This window comes from Adiantum capillus-veneris, chromosome 25 (genome assembly GCF_014529385.1).
Source record: "Adiantum capillus-veneris isolate H3 chromosome 25, ASM1452938v2, whole genome shotgun sequence".
In the NCBI taxonomy this organism is placed as follows: Eukaryota; Viridiplantae; Streptophyta; class Polypodiopsida; order Polypodiales; family Pteridaceae; genus Adiantum; species Adiantum capillus-veneris.
Genome location: NC_140955.1, coordinates 25,334,719 through 25,350,623, shown reverse-complemented (window position 1 = coordinate 25,350,623; position 15,905 = coordinate 25,334,719).

The window sequence follows — 15,905 nt, the reverse complement described above, 5'->3', positions numbered from 1 at the left end:
TGAGTTGCTATGGAAACCGCATTCACTCTCGGTCGTCTTGAGAGTGCATCGGCTACTTGATTATGCTTGCCAGCAATGTGAGCAATATGAAAATGAAATTGCGAAAGAAAATTTGCCCACCTCATTTGTTTGTCGGAGAGCTTGGTCTGCGTCATGAAGTACTTAAGACTTTGGTGATCCGTTCGCAGAATGAAAGGAGTCCCCAATAAATAGTGCTTCCATGAGTCTAAGGCATGTAGAACTGCAAGGAGTTCTTTTTCGTATATGCCTAGAGCTTGCTCAACAGGGTCGAGCCTTCGACTCTCATAGCCTATGGCGTGCCCTTCTTGGAGAAAAACAGCCCCAAGGCAATCACCACAAGCATCACATTGGACCTCAAATGGTTTTGAGAGATCCGGTAGTGTAAGCACAGGTTGAGAGATAAGCTTTTCTTTAAGCTTTTCGAAAGCATTGTTCTCCTTAGCAGACCATGTATACCTAACATTTTTCTTTCTTAGGTCATGTAATGGTCCCGCAATTTGTGAGAACTTTTCTATGAAGCGTCTATAGTATGCACACATACCTATAAAGCTTCTTAGTTCATAAAGATTCCTTGGTTTAGGCCATCCTTTTATTACCTCTAACTTGGATGGATCCATTTGGATTCCATCTTGAGAGATAATGTGACCTAAATATTGAATCTCTTGCAAGAAAAATTCACTTTTCTTTCGATTAACATAAAGTTTATTCCCTCTTAAAACTTGAAATATTAACTGGAGGTGTTGCTTGTGTTCCTCCAATGAATTAGAGTAGATGATAATATCATCAAAGAACACTCCAGTGAAGGTTCGATGAGGCCTGAACAGCTTCTCCATCAAGCGGTTGAATGTGGCTGGTGCATTGGTCAAGCCAAAAGGCATGACAATGTATTCGTAAAGACCAAATGTAGTACGAAATGCGGTCTTTACAATGTCTTGATCAACTATCCTTATTTGATGATAGCCACTTTTTAGGTCAATCCTACTGAAGTAGGTCGATCCTTGTAGCTTATCAAATAGGTCTTCTACCCTGGAACGGGAAACCTATTCTTGATAGTGATCCTATTTAGTGCTCTATAGTCGACACACATACGATATGTGCCGTCTTTCTTTTGCACTAATAGCACAGGTGAGCAAAATGGAGATGAGCTAGGCCTAACCATGCCCTTCTCAACTAACTCATGCACTTGCCGCATAATCTCCTCTTGTTGAGCTTGAGAAACTCTATAAGGAGGTTTGTTAGGCGGTGAACTTCCTGGAAGAAGTTCAATTGCATGGTCGTCATTACCTCGTTTAGGAGGTAGCTCACAAGGGATGTCGTCAATAAAGACATCTTGAAACCCCTTGAGAAAATTGGATAACTCTAATTCCTTTTGGTTGCTTTTATTTTCTTTTGCTAAAGCATTAGGTTCATTTTGAGAATCTTTAACAAAAATCATGTACACGGAAATAGAGCTCTTTATTGACTTGTTGAAAGCTGGTGTATGTACAATGGGGATGGTGTTACCCATCTCCCTAGCATCTATATACATGTCCTTTTCCCTGAACTTAAAGGAGATTCTCCTTTCAGGAAATTTAACATGGGCAGCCAGGCGGTCAAACCATGGTGCCCCTAGGATTACATCCTCATGCTTGAGAGGAGAGATAAAGAAGTCCTCTTTGTCCACATAGCCTTGGACATGAAGCCTCAATTTCCCGATTAAGGGAGTGACTGAAGCTTCTTGCCCCTTGAAGGCACTGTCTGCGGGTAGGATATCTCCCATCTCGTAGGATTGTATGCCTAGCTTGGTGGCTAACTCCATAGATATAAAATTGTGAGTAGAACCAGGGTCAAAGAGAATAAAAGCATCATGTTCTCTTACCTTTCCCCAAGCATGGCATAGAGGAGATCCTTTGTGGTGAGTTTGGTGAATCTCCTCCTCTTGGATTTCAACCAAAGAAGCTCTAGGAGGATCTTGGCGGTTGTTCTTTTGGGGACAAGCGCGGTACGCATGCCCTTGTTCGCCGCACTTGAAACACCGGTTATCTTTACGATAACGCTCAAGCTCTTCAGGAGAGAGTTTATTCTTTCCTTTGTAAACTCCCTTCTCTTTAGCTTTGTTGGAATTGCCCTTAGGAGACTTTTGGACATTGTCCTTCCCCTTAGGCTCATTGGAACCCTTGTTTTCCGGGGGCTTATTATTTCTTTTACCCCCGTTTGGAAATTGATTCGCGAGGCCACCATAGTATGATGTATTACCGCCGATATGGTACGTGGCCTTTGGGAGTTGACATACTCCGCCATTTCTTCGGTTAAGCCCGCACAAAATTGTTGCTTTTGCTCTCCAAAATCCAACTTTTTGAAGACAGTGGCTTTGAGTTGTAGGTCCCAAAACTTGTCTACATATTTGTGGATGGATTCATTGGGAGAGAGCTTTAAGCTTCGCCATTCGGTGAGTACTTTGTCTTTGGCATCGGTGGCCAAAAACTGCTTCATAATGGAAGCTCTTAAAGCCTTCCATGTTCGTGGAGCTTCACCGTTGGCTCGTAGGCTAGACCACCATTGTCTGGCGGACTTTTGAAAGTGCATAGCTACATGGCGTAGCTTAGAGGACTCCGTGAAGCCCTCATCTCCAAACGCCGCATCAAATTGCTGGATAAAGGCCAAAACTTTGTCTGTAGCACCGAAGGTGCCATCATAGGTAAGGAAAGAGATGCTCTTCCCTCCCTCTTTGAATTTCTTCAGCTTGGACGACCTCTTCCATGCGGCATAGGATTTCCTATGGCCTCTTCTTTTTGATGGTTCAAAAGTTGCACCATCACTTTCTTCAGAAGATGAAGAATTTGAAGAAGGTGGAGAAGAGGGTGACCTCTTTCTCGCCTTTTTCTTGTCTTGATCTTTGTTGTCTTCACCATAGCTTTCATAAGAGGAAGAGGATGAAGAAGATGGAGAAGAGGGTGTCCTCTTTCTCGCCTTTTTCTTCTCTTGCTTTTTATCATCCCTCTTTGAATTATGGCGTGGAGAAGAGTGTGATGGTCTTCTCCGCTTTGGTGGTGATGGAGAGCGTTTAGCCCGCCGTCTTCGTGGAGCCATCTCCGCCGAGGTGGCGGGAGACTCGCTTCTTTCTCGTTCCTTCGGTGGAGGCTCTTGAGTTCTCCTTTGGGAAGGAGATGCATCATCAAGAAGTAAGTTCTTGAGCCCTTCATATGGATTCTCTTCTTCTTCCCGAATCGGAGAGAGACCTCTTTTGGTAGTCTCACAAGGAGGCTTCCTAGGTGTTCTCTCGTCATGGTGATGAGCTTGGAGAATCCCGTGAGCACGGAGTTGCCGTTGCACTTCACTTTGGAGAGATGGATTGCCCATGGCTTGTTGAAGCCTAGAAACAAGATAGTTAACAAGCATTGAAGCATCATTAGTAGCTTGCTCATGAGCAAAATCAAAGTTATCAACATTAATTTCACTCTCTTTACTATTGTCAGCCATTCTAACAACTTTTAGGTGTAAACTTTTTAGGTGTACTTTGGCACTTCAAGCCCTAGTTGCTACTCCTCTTTACCCCTTTAGAAAAAGCACTCAAGCTACTGTACCCGCGGCTCGAATACCATTAATTGCAAGGAATAGAAGAGAGGGTCTTTCGACACCAAGACAGCACCGGCTCCTGTCAAGCTTCTAATAGCTCAATAGTGGTTAAGCCATAGGCAAGCCCCGTAGGACTCCACTATTAAGACCATAGCTCTCGACGGTGATGCCCCGTTGACTGCACAAAGGCAGGCGCACTGCAAGGCTGAAAAATCCCTATTCTACTTACTCACAGGCAATTAATAATACCAACCATTTGTAGCTAGCTTGAGGACCTCCCTTCTTGAGCAAGAAAAGAGAAACCTTGAGCTCTGATACCAATGTAACATTTAATGGCCTAAAATCTTATGTGTAGCGGAAATTAGCATGAACATAGTGGGCATTTCATTAGAGTTGATTCCTAATGAGAATTACAAGAGTGCTTGGGTGGAGAGAGCAACAAAAAGCATAACACCTAGTTAGATAGCATTGACAATACTTTCAAAAGAGAGAGAGCAATTAAGCTATTGACAACAGTTGAGGACCGGATTTGCATGGAGCCGGTCCCCCCTCCAAAAGGCTTTGTATTATAGTTTCTCCCATCAAGAGAGACATTGTACAATACAATTCTTTGTGTTCCTTCAAGACTAGCTAGTGCAATGAAGATGGAAGCTTCATACACCAAGCAAAACACTTAATCAAACACAACTTGAATTATCCCCGTTCTCAGACCCAAGACCTCACACACCTTCGAAGATGGTGAGAGCTAGCAGGGTATGAGAGTAGATTGAGAGGAAAAAGAAGTATCTTACGAGAAAGAAGTACATCTCCTCACATAATCACTCATATTAGCATAGCTTAGCTTAGTAATTAGCTTGGTAGAGAAGATGAGCATGCATTGAAGCTTGGCTCTTGGTTGGATTTGCATCCACATGCCAAGAGAGTGTTGATGTAGGCTTCTATCTCACAAGCTTGGAGTAGGTGATGAGCTCTCCATTAAAGCTTAGGAGGAGATAGAGTATTTTTCCCTTCACACATGGTCAAGTGTGAGAGTGTGTGTGTCAATGCCAAGCAAAAATCAGCCCCCCCCTCTCTCTTGGGCGAGCCCTAGCTGCTAAATAAGTCTGGCTTTTGCCTCATTGGACCTCCCCAGGTCAAGCCAATAGGAATTAAACAGCATAAGTGATAGCCTTTAGACATGTGTCCCCCTTTCCCCTTTTGTGAGAGCTTTAGGTAATTAAATAATTAAACTAAACTCTCATTGGACCCCTTTGCCTCCTGGCCAATAGGAATCAGGCAAGCCATGGGGCTCCTGAATGCTCATTGGACCCCTTGGGAGACTGCCCAATAGTCTTCTAGGAGACTTAATTCTTATTGGTTTCTTTTATTAAATGTTTTTAAATTGATTAAACTAGATTTACTCTAGCTTAATTCTCATTGGTCCACTTCAAGGGTCTTCCAATAGGAACTGGGCACACCTTGTGGGCATCTGGCCTAGGGAGCTGACATGTGTCCCTCATTCCCTTTGTGTAAAGGGAGCCTGTGTGTGTGTGTGTGGCTTTCTCTCTCATCCCCTAGCTTTGGGGCTCGCCCCCTCCCATGTAGGGATGTGCAAAGACTTTTAGGGCACACACAAAGCATCCAATTTTTCCTAGGGTTGACCTTTGGACTCAACCTTTGAATTTTGGAACCTTAGCATTTTGGAAGTCTTAATGGGCTGAACCTTAGGGTCTTTTTGGCCCATTGTTTCACATGGCTCTTTTGCAGATGGCCCCCCCTTTGGATCCCTATTTTCCCTCCTTTGGATCCCTACTGTGGCCGGTCTGCTAACTTAACCAATATTCTAGCTTTTTCTCCCTTGGCACTTCCCCACATTAAATGATCAGTTTAATATGAGAAAATCATTTAGGAGAATTAGATATTGATTATTATGACACTAGTGAGCATACTAGTTGTTAACTAGCATAAGTGGTTTTAACTTGCATACTTTTTGTGTTGACCAACTAACTTTGTATGCTAGGTAGAGCACAAGGCATGCTAACTAGCATACCCAGCCCAGTTGCTAGTTCTAACTAGCATAACCCTTGTCTTAAATAGCATACCCATCATGCTAGTGAGCATACTAGTTGTTAACTAGCATAAGTGGTGTTAACTTGCATACTTTTTGTGTTGACCAACTAACTCTGTATGCTATTTAGAACTCAAGGCCTGGTAACTATCATACTCCATATGCTACCTAGCAAACTCCATGTGCTAACTAGCATATTCACTTTCTGTTAGACCGCGTACTTATCATGCAATTGAGCATACTAGGTATGTAGCTAGCATACTAGGTATGTTAACTAGCATACCAAGTATGTTAATTAGCATACATATCGTGTTAACCAACTAGCTCTATATGCTATTTAGGACCCAAGGCATGATAACTAGCATACTCCATATGCTAACTAGCATAGTCCATATGCTAACTAGCAGAGTCCATATGCTAACTAGCACAATCTATATGTTAACTAGCATACTCCATATGCTAACTATCATACTCATCATGCTAACTAGTATACGCATTAGGACACCCATCATGCTATTGAGCATACTAGGTGCTAACTAGCATAAATGATGATAATTAGCATACATCTTGTGCTGACTAGCTAACTTTATATGCTAGGTAGAACACAAGGCATGCTAACTAGCATACTCCTTATGCCAACCAACATACTCCATATGCTTACTAGCATACCCAACCCAATTGCTAGTTCTAACTAGCATAACCCTTGTCTTAAATAGCATACCCATCATGCTAGTGAGCATACTAGGTGTTAACTAGCATAAGTGGTGTTAACTTACATACCTTTTGTGTTGACCGCCTAAATATGTATGCTATTAAGAACTAAAGGCATGCTAACTAGCATACTCCGTATGCTACCTAGCAAACTCCATATGCTAACTAGCATAATCACTTTCTATTAGACAACGTACTTATCATGCAATTGAGCATACTAGGTATGTAACTAGCATATTAGGTATGTTAATTATCATACATATTGTGTTAACCAACTAGATCTGTATGCGATTTAGAACCCAAGACATGCTAAGTCAATATGCTAGCCAACACAGTCCATATGCTAACCAGCAAAAGTCTACAGATCAGTATGTTATTGATCAACATATACAAGTTACTAAGCACTAGAGATGCAATGCATAAAATGCATAAGTTATGGTACAAGTATTTGATTGATCACCAGAGGCTCGTCTAGGAGGTGCACTAGGTGTTCTATGTACCTTTTCCTCCCCATCCTCTTTCAACAAACATCCTTCTTGTTCGGTGAAATGTGAGTCTCCACTTTCGAAAATGTGTAGACCAATTCCTTAATTTCATCTATGATAGGGCTATGATGGTGTTGCTTGTGACATGCAGCCAATGAAAACAATCGGCCATCAACATTGGGCTTCGCTTGTCGTGATCTTGCCTTGTGCAAGGTATGACGATTGACTTTTAGGACCCTGGAAATTTTTGCAATAGGCATGTTTTCCTTTGAACTCAACATCATCTGCAATGCTGCATTCTTCAAAAACAACTCCTCATTGGAACTTGGCTGCTTGATGGTAGCCAGTGTGCTGTGGACATTGGAGACAATTGCGGTCTATACAGCAACCTCCTCCTCGAATGACTCATCATGGATTGCCTGAACATATGGATGTTGAGCAACAAGATTCCAGATTTCCCACTTTGATTCTGTACTAAAATCTTCAATCCTACTCTTGAAAGCTCTCACAATCTCAGAGGAGATTTTCTTTTCTCCTCATCGTTGAGGGCATGATGTTGTCGCTCAAATTTCATTTGTTTCTGCTCCTGTTGTTTCCTCTTTCTTACTCTCTCATATTCCCTGATTACAAAAAGAGTTGGATCTTGGGATTTGTAATTCATTGCCTGTAGTGGCTCTCTTCTACTTTTTCCTGAGAACTGTAGTAACATGTTACTTAAAATCACTTAAATGTATAGCTGTCAACACTTGATATTGTAATACACACATACTATGAACAAATTCCCTCACAAAACTATAGATGTGACCAACAAAACCAATGAATTCATTTGGAGTGGGTGAGTACACATAAGATTTGCTTACCATCAGATTACAGTACGGCTCCATTTCCAGCATTGGAGCTAGTGGCAATAATGTTGGCTGCTCGTTCTCCATTTTGGTAGGTCTGTGTCAAAAAAAGAGAAAGAGCTCAACTTTGACAACCAAATCTCAGGCAGTATTCCCGACGCAAGGAACAAATGAGAGAGAGAGAGAGCAAGACTCAGCAAACCGCCTGCTAGAGAGAGAGAGAGAGAGAGAGAGAGAGAGAGAGAGAGAGAGAGAGAGAGAGAGAGAGAGAGAGAGAGAGAGAGAGACTCCCCACGTCGTCTTCAGTAACTAAAAACAAACGCACATGAGGAGGGAAAATAATTTTTTTATGGAACATTTGAAATTCAAAGGACTTGCCCATCCGTTTTCAGTATATTCTAACAAGCACAAGTAACTAGCACTGTTCGGGACAACATATTCAGTGACACGTTAACATACTTCTACCCCCATACATCTTGTAGTTGTCCACTAGATATAGTTCTTCTCTAGTGACTTGTTCAAATGTGGTGCATGATTTTAAGTGCAAATCCTTCTTGAGAGTTTTATTTCTCAAGCCCTCTATGAGGAGAATCGAGAATCAATCATCTTATGGTAACTCTCTCACAGGACATCTCTCGATATACTATTTGAATCGAGCAAATATTCCTTCATCTTTTTGTTATCCTTTTGCTTAAAAGCATAGATTTGGGAATCTGTATTGTGCTTGATTCCTCTCTTAGAGAATTCCTCGGCAAACTCTCGCAAGAGTTGATCAATATTTAGAAAATCTATGTTTTTCAATGGTTGAAACCAAGTCAATGTTGTTCCTTCCAATGATAATCCAAACCCTTCGTACTATGTATGTAAATTTGAAACTTGTTTCGCTCATTAGGACTTGCATAAAAAAGAAAACACGTGTGCAAGGATCTCCCGATCCATTGTACTTTTTGGGCACACACTTTGCCACTTGATATTGTCACATTCTTTGTGCTTTTGCCACCATTCTCATCATTCTAGGATCCCCTACTACAACATGTCTTGCATCATAGCCACTGATAGGTGCTTTATAGAGAGTTTGGTAAAAAACTCTCTCATCAGGTCATGCATCCCTTGCTTCGATCCAGCTATCTAGAACCCTCGTAGTGTGAATCGTGTCTAGAGCCTCATTGCCATGATGTGTGGTCATTGGAACCCTCAAACCCAAGGATCCCATCGTTTTAGGCTCAAAAAAATGTGGTCGACTAAATGAATCTTCCACTCTAGTTCTTATTGGACTTACCCTTGCGATTTTTGGCTTTGTTTCTGAGACAGTTGGTCTATGAGTGATGGGGTGACATAGTACTGGTGGAGAGGCCCTCCAAAGTATGTATTCCCTTGAGCTCTTTGCGGTCTACGATAGAGTATCTTTGGCCATACTTGTCCAGCAGGATCACTTGAGTATCTCTCTCCACTTTGTACTTGAATACATATAAGCATTTTTGCTCCATTATATCCCTCACATTGGGTTCATCAGATCTATAATATAGCATTTTCTCTCCGTTATCATACTTGTACAAACCCAGATGGATGTTATCTGTGTTGACGTAAGTAGCCACATTCATTAGACTAAGCTTTGCATTGGGAATGTCCAGCTTCAACAGCTTTTCCTCATGCTCGACATCAGCTTTATCTTTAGTGCATGTCAATCCCCACTTGTCCACAATAAAGGGATTTTGCACAACTAAATACATGTTTCCTTCCTCGTCAAAGTATTTATCGTCGTTATAATCTACAGGCACTATAAGCTTGAGCTTACTAGGTCTCTCTTCTATTTTCACAGAGTAACGACCTGCGATTTTTGGTCTTGAACAGATTTGGACCCCTCTTGATCCACTTCTTGAAATTTTTTGGCTATATTGATTTTGGATATTTTGTTTGCATTGGTCTTTGCTACAAGTCTGTATGGTCTTTGTCTAAAAAAGAAAAAAAGGTACATGGGATGCAGTCAATGTTGCATTAGATCTGGACCCCAAATTTGGCTTGATGATTACTTAGACTCTAAATAGTCTATTCCACCACTTATTTTTGGATTTGGAAAAATTTTTGTTGATCAAAAGTAAATTTTTGTGTCTACCCTGCGGGTTTTTACTAGCAACTGGTTTTTTGATGATTTGGTCTACCTTTTTTGGAATTTTTGCTATGGCGCCCTTTGCAAAAGTTGTTCCAATTTTTGTTAGATATCTACTACTTGCATCTCTGCCTCAGATGGTCAAAAGGTACATGGATCACGATCCATGTTTGAGCACATTTGAACGTGAACTTTGGTCAATGAATGTTTGCACTCTATAGAGGTCAAATTATCACTCCTTTTTGGATTTGGATCTCAAAAAGTTAAAAAGCCCCAAATTTTGATATTTTCTAAGGTTTTTGGGTTTGGCCAAATTTCTTGATGTGAGTGAGTTTCCAGGATCAATTTCCCACCCAAAGTGTGTGTGCAATTCGTATTGTTGTAAAATGTGTTGGTGATAGATGTATAATTCATGATCATACATTTTGTGATACTACTATGGCATATGGCACTAATTTTTCTTGGGCTATGAAATCTCAATGTATAGAAAAAAAATGCGGAATCTTTAAAGGCTATTGTAGATTGAAAACTTTGGCATTGACAATCTTTTATCATCTAAACTTCACTAGTGTGATGTGTATAAAGAAATTTGTTATTGCTACTTCATTGCTTTCTCTTCACACACCATCTAGACATGTATGTGAAGGCTCCACTTTATAAAAATCCAATCTTATAAGCTTATGTATGATATTTTTCATGTGAGTTACTTGCAAATTGTAGTTTGTTTTCAATGATCTTTGTGCTTTTCTACGTACATCTTCTCTATCAATGATGACTTGTAATTTGTAACTTTTAAATTTTGATGATTACTCAACAAATTCATGGATATATATGCTTAAGGCAAAGACTGAGGTGCCTATGTGCTTCAAAGATTTGCTATGGTTGAGAATGTATCAGATTGTGATATGATCTCCCTCCGTTTTGATCAAGGGAAGAATTATATGACTAAGGAATTGATTGCATTTTGGGCTAGTCTAGGTTAGAACCAATGTATAGTGCTGTGCACAAGGTGTTGGTAAGAGGAAAAAACTCCCTTATGGATATCATCCCCATGGAGACCCCAACCCCCAACCACTCTTCATCAAGGTCGTATCATAAAAGAAAGAAAATCCAGATTCCTCAAGGAAAAGAAGTAAGATCTGCATCCACAAGGTTTACAAATTTTTATGGAAGCTCTTCAGGACTTGGGATATTTCTAAAAAATATTTGGACAAGCATAGGAAACACCACCGATGACAACCTTTTCAATGGAGAGCTCACCGCCTCCAAAAGTTAATAGGAGGAAATAATATCACTTCTGTCACTTTTGATTAATCTTATAGAAAGACAGATAAAGCCAACTTTATCCAATAATCCAAAGTTGCACTTGAAGGTGAGAAATCTACAAAGGAATACAAAATTTGTTATGTTGTTATATATTTGCAAGAATCTAGAAGACAAAGGGGGGCTAGCTTGAGATCTCAAGGTAAGTGAGTCAAAATCATGGAAGGAATGCTTAGTTGCAATCATGAAGCAGTATTTTGATGACTAGGCAAAACAAAATGTCCTCACCCCATGACAAAGCTTTAAGCTAAACAAGAGAGAATCTATCCACAATTCTATAAACAAATTTGGGGATGCACGTGTTCCTAAGCAAAAGCTACAATTTTATGTTGGGCTATGTAAGATCCCCAATTTTTGAGTCTCTTTTAAAAATAAGAAAAATAGTTTTCAATATCTATTTTGTCAAATTTTTAAAATAGATATTGACAGTATTGCAAGGTTCTGAAGTAAAAAAGCAAGACCGTTTCCGTGCTCCACTAGGTTAGAGGGATCTTTGGTTCAATTTTGGAAAAATCGGCTATTTTTTAGCTTTTTCATGCTTTTTATGCTTTTAGGGCTTTTTTACAAAAAACAGGGTCATATCCTTAATCTATGTGTTCCGAGGAAGCTATGGTTCAATTTTGTAAAAATCTGCTTTTTGGGCGTTTTTCATGTCATTTTTAGCTTTTCATGATTTTTATTGTTTTTTAGTGAAAAGCAAGTCCGCTTTCTTATTCCAGTGGACAAGGGAAACCTGTGGTTCTTTTTTTTGTGTGCTTTTTATGCTATTTTTAGCTTTTCGTGCTTTTCGGAATTTTTGAAAAGCAATGTGCTTTTTATGACGACCTAAACATAAAAATATTAATTTTAGTCTCCGTCGGATTTAAAAATGATCACCTGGAGCAAAAATGGGACCAAATGGAATTTTTACGGGAATTATTTCTATAAAAAGAAGTACCATAAATATGTCGGGGCAATACAGGAAAGTCATAATTATATCGGGACATTACGGTGCGGCATAGTTTAGCTAAGGTCTCATTAGTTGGCTGGATACTGTTCAATTGGCCAATTTTGCTGTAAAAATTGAATCATAAGTGGGAATGTTGACCACCAAAAGCAAAGGTATGTTTTAGCAAAGTGCACAAAAAGCTGGAGCTATTCTTGGGCCAAAATCTAGCGCTAGTTTTTGGCTTGGGCATCACTCTGGCCTGCTGCACGTGGCTATAAATTGCCAGTTAGTGCTTAGTTTTCAGTGCCGTCTGTTGCATCTACTATCGCAAGGCTATACATATCTATTATACGAAGTGGTGCAAGCTCTTCATCACCATCTCCATAAGCTCTTCTCTCTTGTATACGGGAAGAAGAAGAAGAAGAAGAAGAAGAAGAAGAAGAAGAAGAAGAAGAAGAAGAAGAAGGATATTCCCTCTCTACTTGCTTACTATCTCCTTTCGCGTTTCACGATGTACGCGCTCTCTGGAAGCTCTTGTGGTGAATACCTCTACATAGCTCTCATCACCGCTCTCTTGCGGCAAAGCAAGAAGCCTTTTGACAGTCCCTAATCGATTCTAAAGCATGGTGAGAAGCTCTAAACTACATAGCCATCATCATCTCTCTCTCTCTCTCTATACATATCGTTTTTCTGAGTAGTCACCTCTCAGTGATTTTTTTTTCCGTATACGAGTGCATGAATGGATTTACCGAGTATGTATGAAGTTGCCCCATGATTATTTCATCATGTTTAACACGCTGATTTATGCACATGATGTGTTTATGATCACATGCGTGCATAAAAAGCGCTTTTCGTTTCACGTCATAGAAGCGGTAGGAACACTGTTTTGGCTATAACTCACAAACCGTTATGAAATAGCCTGAACCCTCTCTACCAAGGATAAAACACATCATTTAGAACATTTTCTCTATTGATAGATATGGTCAAAATACAGCTTGCTGCCCACTGCACAAACGATTTTTTTTACTCCAAGCTCCTTGGAGAACCCCTTTATAGGTTCACCGGATGGGCAAATCCAATTAATCAATTGAAAAGCTTGATAAAACCTTATGATAAATGTATTTAGGTCTCCATTATCACCTCAGGAACACAAGTTATTAATCGTTCCATAACCAGTTTTACCTACGCGTGTAGGAGTGTTACCAAGGGGAAGTATCATATGATGTCGTGAGTTAACCCAGATTTTTATGTATGATTTATTGTTTGTTTTGATGAGTTGATTTCAATTATTAGATGCCCATAAACTTATGTGAGGATATATGGTTAGACAACCCAAACCGCTTAGGAAAATATGATTAAAGTGGCTTTCTTTTTGGGTTACCGTTTGTTGTGTAAGTACCATATGGGTAAAGTGATGTGATAGAGTGCTAGTCTATATTATGGAGCTGAGCTTGATGCATTGGTTTGAGGTCAAATACTTCCATTTTCATGTTTTGCATGCTCCCAAAAATGTCAAAAAGTTGTTTTTTGCATAGGTGTGAAGTTATGGTTTATGGTTGACCTAAAGGTTGGAGTGTTTTGCATCATGTTTATGGTGATGGAATGTTATAATATGATGTATGGAAACTTATGGATTAATGTGAATGCCTCATATGCATGGTTACGATTGCTTTCCACCTTTCTACGTCAAAACTAGATCTATGTGCTAGAGAGGTGAGGTGTATATGTGATGCATCAACTTTGCATGGTTGGATGTTGCCAAAATTGGATTTTTATATCATGATTAATGGACTCTTTTTATGCATGAAAGAATCATGTCTTAAATGTCATATGTGTACGGACTCCAAGTGACTGTAGGGAATACAACAAACTCCAAGTGCGGAAGTTGATTCGGTGTGATTATGATTTGTGGTTAAGGGTTGAGATTCCCTCATGGATTATGTTGTAATTTTATGGTCGAAGCAGATGTGGCTCATGGTTTTTTTTGGATATGGTTATGCTGCTAAATTTTTTTCAGCCATGTTATGTTCTAAAGTGGTTATGCAGGCTTGGTTGTGCCTCGCCCGAGTTGGGTGGAGTGCTCACCCACGTGAAGTGATTAGATTATGGTTTATGGTTTTGAAATTAGATCATGAAGTGATCTGGATGCTTTATGATAGACGTGTAAGCGTAGAGACCCTGTAGAGTCTAACTGCTTGGAAAAGATTGTTTGTGCATATGGAAAGTGCTATTGTGATTGGACTCATGTGTTATGTTTCTCATGGCAACGTCGCTACAAGACTAGGATCACCTATATCGCTTAACCTTAAACTAAAGGGTTGTTGACCTGGGGCTTTGCTCAATCAAGGGTGTTGCCTAGGTCTTCTTCTTTTTGTTATGCTCATCTACACGGTTAACACGTTGGGGGTTGAATGACCTACACGGCTAACGCGTCGGGGATTTTGACTTGGCTTGCCTAAACACCCAGTGCTAGGCATTGAAGAGGTGTGGCGCCTAAATTGGTATGATTGGTGTTGATACCCTACCACATACTGGTACTTGGGATCCTTTCAAAGCTCGGGTTCATCAAGGAGGCAAAGAGGCCTCAACTTATGTCTAGCTCAGGTAGGTTGGAGGTTTTCTGGCTTGCTCCCAACGAAGTGAAATTCTCTCTGTTCGTAGTAGAGCGGATGTGGATGCGTGGACCGATCGATCCCTACACAGGGTCCGGTGCTCTACTAGTTATTTTGTCATAAACTTCTTGATGTTGTGGTATACCCAGATTTTATCATTGCAATAATACATGGTTTATTGTTTCATTTAGATGGGGCATTTAAATCTTATCTATTGTCATTCTCTCATGTCTTTTCACACTCTACGTCACCCTCCACCACTCTCTCTCTCTCTCTCTCTCTCTCTCTCTCTCTCTCTCTTCGCAATGCGGTGTACACATATATTCACCCTCCACAATGTTATATTTTCCCTTGAGTACGCATTCATTCATAACACCAATTCAGGGGTGGAACTAGTCGCTAGGTATCTCTGGATGCAGGCCAGCTCATGGCCTAAACTCCATGCTTGGTCGGACATTGAGAACTCCTCCCCTATGCAAACGCTTTTGCAACTCTGATGTATATGAAAATTGTATAAAGGTGTAAATTGTATATTTGTGCATAGACCCCTAGGGAGGGGTATCTCTCACCTGGTATTAGAGCTAAAGCTTAAGGTTATAGGGATAGCCTAAAGCCTAATACTAGTCGGGTTAGTTATGCATCGTGCACGCATTCATGCATGTTGTTTGGGAAAGGATATTGTATTCGTGATGCGTCTATAAGTGACATTGGTTGGTGGTATTTATCTTTGTCTTCTTGAATGGAAGTATTTGGTTTAAGTTATGGTAAAAGTGGTTGAAGCATTCAACAACGACGTTGTAATTTCTTTGAAATATTTGTTTTGTAGTAATAAATGGCTCCCAGAGTGATGTCTAAATGCTTTAGCCAGGGGAATGAGGTTTTTGCCATAGTGTTCAACAATATGGTGACACGATTGTCAAGGGACGAATGGGAACTCTTTTACTTAGAAATCCAGACCAAAGTCTTTGGCATGCCAGGAAGCACAACTTGTTGGAAGAGTGTTGACCATAGTTACCTTACCCATCACCAAGAACCCTTTCGTCAGTTCTTTATCTACATTGACGATAGTCCAAGAGATTGGTTTGCCAACCTCAGGCTACTTCAACTCAGAATATCATTAGGCCTAGAAGACATGTTCTACTACTTGGCAATGTGCTCCCAAATGTGAAGGATTGTTCAAGTTGCTAAGAAGTTTGAAGCTCTTGCAGCTATCATAGGAAAAGAGAAACTAGTAGATAACTACAAACCACGTTGTCGTATGGGAGGTCTGA